This window comes from Hydra vulgaris, chromosome 15, assembly GCF_038396675.1.
Source record: "Hydra vulgaris chromosome 15, alternate assembly HydraT2T_AEP".
NCBI lineage: Eukaryota > Metazoa > Cnidaria > Hydrozoa > Anthoathecata > Hydridae > Hydra > Hydra vulgaris.
The window spans coordinates 52,415,045-52,425,000 of NC_088934.1; positions in this window are offsets into that span (position 1 = coordinate 52,415,045).

Sequence of the window (9,956 nt, forward strand, 5' to 3'; positions counted from 1 at the left end):
AGCAAATGGTGATGGCGTGAACTTCGATTAGATTTTTTAAAGTTAAAATTATATGAATTTAATATCGTATCTTTTATTCAATTAACAGTTTGTATTATTTTCTTATATTTCTAAAATGAAGTTTTTTGTTATATTAGAGTATTTTAAGTTTGAAGTTACCTACCTTAAAGCTGTTTAACACTAAAATTTTCTAATAAAATTGTGAGGCTTCTAGTACTAGTTTCTTATGAACGGGTTTCATATTTGAAAAAAACGTGTGTTCTACGTATTGTTGTAGTCATTTTTGTTATTATCATTATTATCTATTTTTTTTCGATTATGATATTTGTTTGTTGTACATATGTTTATTAAGTATTACGTATGTTTATTAAGTATTACGTATGTTATATTTGTATACAAATATTTGTATACTAAGGACACTTGCCTAAAACAGAAAATATATAACAACAACAATATAAAGACATGTCTATTTACATGTAAACAAACATATGTCATATATATTACTGTTATTATATTTTATTTGTTTTAGGCGACTCTACTTTGATGACATCAAAGGAGAGCTGCCTAAAACAAACAAAATATAATAACAGCAATATAAAGACATATGTCTGTTTACATGTAAACAGATAAATGGCATATATATTGCTGTAATTAAATTTTATTTGTTTTAGGCGACTCCTTTGATGACATTAAAGGAGAGTTGCCTAAAACAAACCAAATATATTAACATCATAAAATACATCATATGTCTACATCAATGATGTACATCAATGATGTATATCAATGATGTACATCAATGATGTACATCAATGATGTACATCAATGATGTACATCAATGATGTACATCAATGATGTACATCATTGATGTACATCAATGATGTACATCAATGATGTATTTTATGTTAACTTTTTTTTATGTTAAGTATTAAAAACTGTTTAATTTTTTCGAGTTTATTTTGAGTGAACTGTTTTTATTTAATGTTTTATTTAATAATATAGTACTCAATATATTGTTTATTATGATTATAGTACTATCATTGTTATATATAATAAAGATCCTTATATTTTTTTGCGGTTATTGTTTTTATTTCATGATAGGTTGTATATATATATAAATATATATATATATATATATATATATATATATATATATATACATATATATATATATATATATATATATATACATATATATATATACATATATATATATATATATATATATATATATATATATATATATATATATATATATATATACATATATATATATATATATATATATATATATATATATATACATATATGTATATATATATATATATTTATATACATATATATATATATATATATATATATATATATATATATATATATATATATATATATATATATTTTATATATATATATATATTCCGTCAGGTCAGGTAATCTTACCACTGGTGACATGTAACCCAGTACACCCTTTTTCATGTTAACGTCAGGAAGGGCATCCGGTTGTAAAACATTGCTTCAACTCTTTTATAATGGCATTTATATGTCATTATGAAGAACCATCTAAACCACACAAGTGTAGAAAAATAGATGTAAAAATTACAGTATATATATATATATATATATATATATATATATATATATATATATATATATATATATATCTATATATATCTATATATATATATATATATATATATATATATATATATATATATATATATATATATATATATATATATATATATATATATATATATATATATATATATATATATATATATATATATATATATATATATATATATATGATTTTTGTTTTAAATAATATTGATTTAATATTCTAGTAGAAATAAAAACTCTATCTAGTATCATTCTTATTTAAGTTTAAATAATAATCAACTTTATTAGTAAAGTTAAATAATCTAATTAACTACATCATAAAAACTTTATTAATCATATTCACTTTTGTTATAGTTTATTTTAGATGTCTAAAAATTATATCAACGTATGGAAACGAATAAATAGACAAGTTTTATCTTCTATTGCACAGAATGTTGATGAAGTTGAAAATAATGACGATCATACTAAATTTGAAGACCCACACATAGAAGTAATAAAATCTGATACTGTATTAAGTGATACAGTTAACTTTGGAGGTGAAGTTTTTTCTTTTAGTTCTTATGATACCATAGAAATTTATTCAGATATAGATGATATCGAGGAGACTGTTGAAGAGTTTGATCTCTGCAAAGTATCGGCGTCTTGTGCGGTTAAAAACCAATGGTCTCATTCTTCTGTTAATGAATTATTAATAATCTTACAAAAATCAGGGTTAAGTGTGCCGAAGGATGTCCGCACACTGATTAAAACACCTAGGATAGTCTCTACCTATAAAAAATGTGGTGGTGAGTATGTTTACTTTGGATTGGTTGATGGTGATTGCTTGATTTTGAAATTATTCAATGGAACACCTGAAACAAAAAATAAAAAGATTATACGTTTATCTGTTAATATAGATGGAATTCCTCTTTTTAAATCATCCAGTACTCAGTTATGGCTAATCCTTTGTTCTTTTGATGGTCATAATATATTTACAGTTGCAATTTTTTGTGGAACAGGGAAACCTGATTCTTTGGATGACTACTTGGATGATTTTATTAAGGAATACAGAGAATTAAGCAAAAATGGTATTACTATAGACGATCAAAAAAGAGCTGTAGAAATTCTCAGTTTTATTTGTGATACTCCTGCTAGGTGTTTTTTAAAGCGCATTATTGGACATTGTGGATATAGCTCCTGTGAGAGATGCCTTATTATTGGGTCTTATAATGGTCGTGTTTTTTTTTTTTGAGAATGACCTCTTTCCAGCTAGAACTGAAATAGTTTTTAGAGGTAATGGCTATGATTCTCATCAACAAGGCATTACTCCTTTGTTAACTATTGATATACCATGCAAAAAATCTTTCATTTTAGATTATATGCCCTTTGTATGTTTAGGTGATGTTCGGAGGACTTTTAACTATAAGATCTGGTAAGCTTTCTCATTTTCAAAGAACAGAAATGACAAATAATTTGATTAAACTTAATGGATGTTTACCCTCCAAGTTTTCGAGACGAATTAGGCAGGTGGAAAGCCACTGAATTCCGTCAATTTTTGCTTTATTTAGGATCCGTTGTGTTGCGAAATATATTTCAGAAAATGCCTATATCCATTTTCATTCGCTGAGTATTGCAATTAGTATTCTACTTAATTCGGACAAAGAAAAAAGAAATATGCTAGAGGTTTGCTAATATATTTTGTACAAAATAGCATAATATTTTATGGTAATACTTTCACTGTTTATAATGTGCATAATCTCCTACACATTTGTGATGATGTTAAGAATTTTGACTGTTTGTTGAATGATACCTCATGCTTCCCGTATGAAAATCATTTACAGCGTTTAAAGCGTTTTGTAAGACAGTCTAAGAATACTACTAATCAAGTTGCCAAGAGAGAAACAGAATATGGTCTTTGTTTTACAAAACTGACTCATAAAACTTTATACACTAAGGTTTCTGCCAAAATGAAAGACAGGTGTTTTTATCTAAAAGATGGATCAATAACTTTTGTATTGCAAAAACTTACAAATGACAGTTATAAGTGTGATGTTTTTAGTCAGTGCTATTTAGATAATGATTTTGTCAACCCTGTTGTGTTAAAAACATTTAATATATTCCTTTTAAGAACTGTGAATGCCAAGAAAGGTCGAAGTAAACAGCTAAACAAATCTGAGATCATCAATAACTGTATATGTTTACTTGAAGAAAAAGGATACTCATTGTTTCCACTGCTGCAAGCTATAAAAAGATCTTAATTAATAGAATATTTTCTTATTTTAATTCAATTCTTGTAATTGCTGTCAGAAAACGTGTATATATATATATATATATACTATATATATATAGATATATATATATATATATATATATATATATATATATATATATATATATATAGATATATATATATATATATATATATATAGATATATATATATATATATATATATATATATATATATATAGTATATATATATATATATATATAGTATATATATATATATATATATATATATATATATATATATATATATATATATATATATATATATATATATATATATATATATATATAGTATATATATATATATATATATATATATATATATATATAGTATATATATATATATATATATATATATATATATATATATATATAGTATATATATATATATATATATATATATATATATATATATAGTATATATATATATATATATATATATATATATATATATATATATATATATATATATATATATATATATAGTATATATATATATATATATATATATATATATATATATATACTATATATATATATATATATATATATATATATATATATATATATATATATATATATATATATATATATATATATATATATATATATATATATATATATATATATATATATATATATATATATATATATATATATATATATATATATATATATATATATATATATATTTTAAACGTCTTCCCTTCCAACAAGCCACTAAATAAAGTTGGAAGTTACTGAAAGAAAAAAGATGAAGATTGTAGAGCAAGATAACGATTGACAGACGACTTAAAGGATTGCAAATTATATGAATCAGGAAAGCAAGATGAAGGAAGCGAATTCCAAACAACAGATGTTCAAGGAAAAAAACTAGAATAATAAGAATTTTTGGAGCACTTAGGAACAGTCACAGAAAAAGGATGAGACTTTGAATGACGAGTAACACTGACGAGAGACGCTAGCCCTTTAGAGCAGTGCCATTATATAAATTTGTAGAAAAGAGAAAGAGAAGCAGCATTATGATGATGTGATAATGGTTGGAGGTTAACTGCAAGAGCAGGTCCAACTATGTTTATAATGCGTTTTTGCACCTTGCCTAAAAGAGAAAGGGCATCATTAGAAGAACCGCCACAGATATGGCAACAGTATTCCATACAAGGCCGGATTTGAGATTTATAGAGATAGAGAATAGAATCTAAAGTAAAAAAGTGACAAGCTCGATTAAGAGATGAACCTTAGCAGATGCTAATATTGCAACTGATTTGATATATGGTTTCTTAGAAAGATTTAAGGTAAGAGTTTATCCTAGAAGATAAAAAGTAGATGACTCATCGAGTACATCACCGTTCATACATATAGGAAGATCTAAATTATTGTGATAACGATTGGCTGAAAAAAACTGAGTTTTATCTGAATTAAAGTTCACCAGCCACTTTGTAGCAGAAGTGATATCCTTTTCAAGCTCAAATGCCCCCTACAAGCAATCAGAGGGTGTTGGTTTCTTATCACGACAAGAATAAATGGTAGAATCATCAGCAAACAATGCCACCTTAGGTGTGAGAAGATCTGGAAGATCGTTAATGTAAATTAAAAAGAGTATAGGGCCAAGGATAGAATCTTGAGGAACGACTGAAGTTAAAGAATAAGAAAAAGAGTGCTGTCCATCGAGGACAACTTTTAAACTACGATTGGAAAGGAAGGATTCAATAATCTTAAAGATGTTGCCGGATACACCATAAGAAGAAAGCTTATATAGAAGACCAGCATGCCAAACTTTATCAAAAGCTTTTGAAATGTCAAGAGCGATGGCCTTAACCTCTCCCCCTTTGTCTAATGCACGATAAAACCTATCGGTTATTAATGTTAGCAAATCAGCTATAGAACGAGAAGATCGAAATCCATATTGATGGTCAGAAAGTAAGTTATTAGATTCAAGATGAGAAGTTAAGTGTTTGTTAGTTAAAGACTCAAAAACTTTGCTTATGATAGGAAGAAGACTAATGGAACGGTAGTTAGACAAATCAGATCGCTCTCCAGAATTTTTGAAAATAGGGATAAGAAATGCCGCTTTCCAGCAAGCTGGAAAACAAGACTCTGATAAGCACTAGTTGAATAGTTTTGAGAGTATAGACGACAGCTCCGAAGAACACTTCTGCAAGACAATAACTGGTATGTTGTAGGGCCACAAGCTGTAGAAGAGTCTAGGCAGGAAATCACTTTAGATACAGATGCTGGAGTGATATGATTGTCAAGCAATTGATTAACCTGTTTGTTGGCAATATCAAGTAAAATGCAACTAGTGGAATCAAGAGATGATATTGATGAAAAGTTTTTAGTAAACAATTCGGCTTTGTCTTTAGGTGAGGTGAAAAAGTCTGAACCATACAAGAAAGGTGGAATTAAAGATTTGCCCTTATTATTGATACTATTAAAGATTCTCCAGAAGTCACGAGAGCCTAATTTTTGAGATGGTATACGAGATTTTATGAACTGAGAATAGCGGGTTTTGGCGTTAGACAAAACTTTTTTACAATTGTTTTTAGCAGTAATAAACAGATGTCTGTTTTCTAATAAATTGTTTTGCTAATAAATATGGAAGTAACGGTATCGATTGGCAATCGCAGCAGCACAGCGTGAGGAAAGCCATGGAGGCGAGTGAGGCTTGACCTGGAATCGTCGAGAGGGAACAAAAGATGCAATGCAAGCCTGAATCCACGAAGTTATGTAAGAAGCGCATTTGTCGACAGGAAGAAAAAAGATTTCTACCCAAGGGCCATCACGAAGAAAATCACGGAAAGAATCCCAGTCAGCTTTACTGTAGTTGTAAGAGGTTTGATAATAGGGGCATTTAGGTGATGAAGAAGAATGAGATAATAGTTTTAAAGAGATCAAACTTTGATCAAAAGCACCTAAGGGGGAATGTGGAGAAACTGAGCACTGACTAGGATCAGAAACAAGACATAAGTCGAGTAGAGAAGGTAAATGAATAGGGTTGTCAGGAAAGCGAGTTGGAAAGTTGACTATTTGAGTTAAGGATTAAGAAAGGTAAAAGTTATTGGCTTTAATGCCTGCAGAATCACTGACACTTGAGCCAAGCCATCAGAGTGGTGAGCATTAAAGTCACCGACAGCAACTATATTAGCTGATGGATAAAGAGAGAGGGCTTGGTCAATATGATCAAAAATAACATCAAAAAGAGTGCAATCTTGAGATGAAGGAGAGCGATATAGAACAAAGAGAAAGGCAATAGAGTGAAATGGTGCTAAACGAAAGCACATCAAAGAATGGTCTGTGGATTCAAATCTAGTTTCACGACAAATGGGTGAATTCTTACGAATGTAAAAGCCCAGGCCAAGCATGTGACTACTGGAGTCTTTACAAATTAAAGTAAGATAACCATCAACACTAAGATCACAAGATGAGACAGCCGAACTCAAATTAGTCTCACAAAGAGCAAGTAGGTCTGGTGAACTTTGCAAGAGATAAGACTCAACAGAAGAAAAGTTACTTCAAAGACCACGAATATTAGTGAATGATAGGTTTAGAGAACTTGGTGATGATGATGGTTTTTTGTGTTTTATAGTTTTTGTGACTTTATTCATTTTTAAATTAGATTGAAGAACTTGACTTAAAGCATAGATAGTACTTAGAACACTGATTAATAGCCCAAGCAATTGCCTCATTACTACGAATAAACCCTAAGCCGTAACAAAGGGCTCCAAATGTGGCCTCCGCAATGCACACCAAAATTACAAACAGGGACACCATCCATCCGCAACATGGCACTGTTAATACTTTGATATTTTTCAGCTGTTGATGGAATCAGCGTCTCTGAGAGCTACCTCAGAGTTCAGGAAACCTGACTAATAGCCGGCCTCAGAACTACAAAACTGAGTTTTAGAGCTGTACCCTCATTAGGAGATAATAGAATGAGTTGCGTAGTCATAAAAACAGAGACACGAGCAAAACCCATGTATTGAGTCAAGAAGATTCAGCATTCAACATCCTAAACTGGAAACAATATATTAAAAACACATCTGCGCTAGCCTAATAGATGAAGAAGTGGTGCGAGGCTGGTCAACAGATAGAATCTGTTTACCCCTTAATTCTTTGCCTAGGAGGCTTTTTACAAGACAGTTGCCGGATGCATTTAACATCTGCCCAAGATGAGTATTTTTATCGAGACACCATCTGAAGCCGTTACTTAATCAAGCGCCCCAAGGAAGGGGGTGTTTTAAGTCGGAGTTGGCATCTCCTAGTCTTTGCCTAGAAAGGTGTATTCTACAAGGCAGCAGAACATGAAGCAGATTGTACTGGGTTACATGTTACCAGGAGCAGGATAACCTGATCTAACTTAGTGTATATATATATATATATTTGTTTTGTTTTATGTTTAGCTTCAATGATTCCATACTTGTGTGGAATGGTTTTCCAAAATGCTTTTTTTTTAATTAAATGGTGAATTAAAGCATGTTTTTTTACAAACTAAGTATTTCCTAGGTTGCTATTTTCTGTACTTACTTACGGGTAAGTTGCCTTATATATAGAATCAGTTTAAACCCATAACTAGAACATATATTCTATTGTGCAATATAAAGCTATTAAAACTTTACAACTAGAATATAATTTAGAATTATTAATAAATTATGCATTTAAAAACTCAAAGTATGTTGATTTATTTATAAATTTTTGTATATTGCATTATATTGAATTATTAAGTAGATTAACTTACGATGTCATGGACTAAAGCTGTTTGGCTAGAGGATAATGAAGATGTGGAAGGTGTTGTGCCAACTGTCTGGGTGGATGAGAAAAAAATTTGCTATGGTTGCCTAAAAAAATGTTGCATGTTATTAAATCATACAAAAAGCAAGAAGTACCGAAATCGAATTGGAAAGTTTTTACATTAACAAAAGTGAAGTTATCGGATGGTAAGTTTACTCATTATTATTTTATCTTTACAAGTTTACAGTTTGCAAATTTGATTATTCTCTGAGCTTCGAAATTTTACTACATAGGCACCATCTCCATTATTAATAATTAAATTTGTATTTAACTTTAAGGTACTTGAATATATTATTTATACAAAATTTATTTTTATGAAAAACCAGAAATAGTAATTCTTTTATATTATATGATGAGGAATTATGCCAGGCATATGCCTATACTGACACAGAGACATCAGCAACAGAATTGATATATGACAAGTTGACTCCTGTTTAAAAACCAAAACCAGGTTGAAATTTATAGTTCAATTATAGTCATAATTGTTGATATTTTTTGTAAGGAAGCAGTTGTTATTAATATTTTCAGCCGCGCTGCCTTTTATGCCAAAAAAATCTTTTGGATTTGAGAAAAAGGAGCGGCATTCTAAGACTTTTTCTTCTTCAACTCTAAAAAGAAAAGCTGAACACAATGGTTTTGACAGCAGGAGTGAAATGTCTCAAAAGGATAAATATGATTGTTTGTCTCAAGAAAGTAAGTGTCTTATTTTAAAATTTGATCAAAATAGGCCAATTTGAAATTTATGGTACAATTATAGTCATACTTGCTGATATTTTTTGTAAGGAAGCAGTTGTTAGTTTAATACTTATTGATATTTTCAGCCGCGCTGCTTTTTATGCAAAAAAAATTATTTGGATTTGAGAAAAAGGAACAGCATTCTCAGAGTTTTCTTTTTTCCACTCTAAAAAAAAAGTTGAACACAATGGTTTTGACAGCAGGGGTGAAATGTCTCAAACGAATAAGTATGATGGTTTGTCTCAAGAAAGTAAGTGTCTTAATGTTAAAATTTGATTTTAAGATTTTAAGTTCTAAGATCCAACCAAACAAATTTGTTTAGACTTTCAATATCGTGTGTTGCATCTGTTAACAGACATTAAAACTAATGGATGCGGAAAATACTCTGTAAATGAAGGAGAAATAGAAATTATATCTGAAATGGATAACTTAACAAAGTTTAATAAGTTTGATTCCACACTTGATATTGTTTCTTCTTATAACTCTGCAGTATGTTTTTAGTTACTAAATACTGATTGATATAATTTATTATTATCAAAATATAATATTG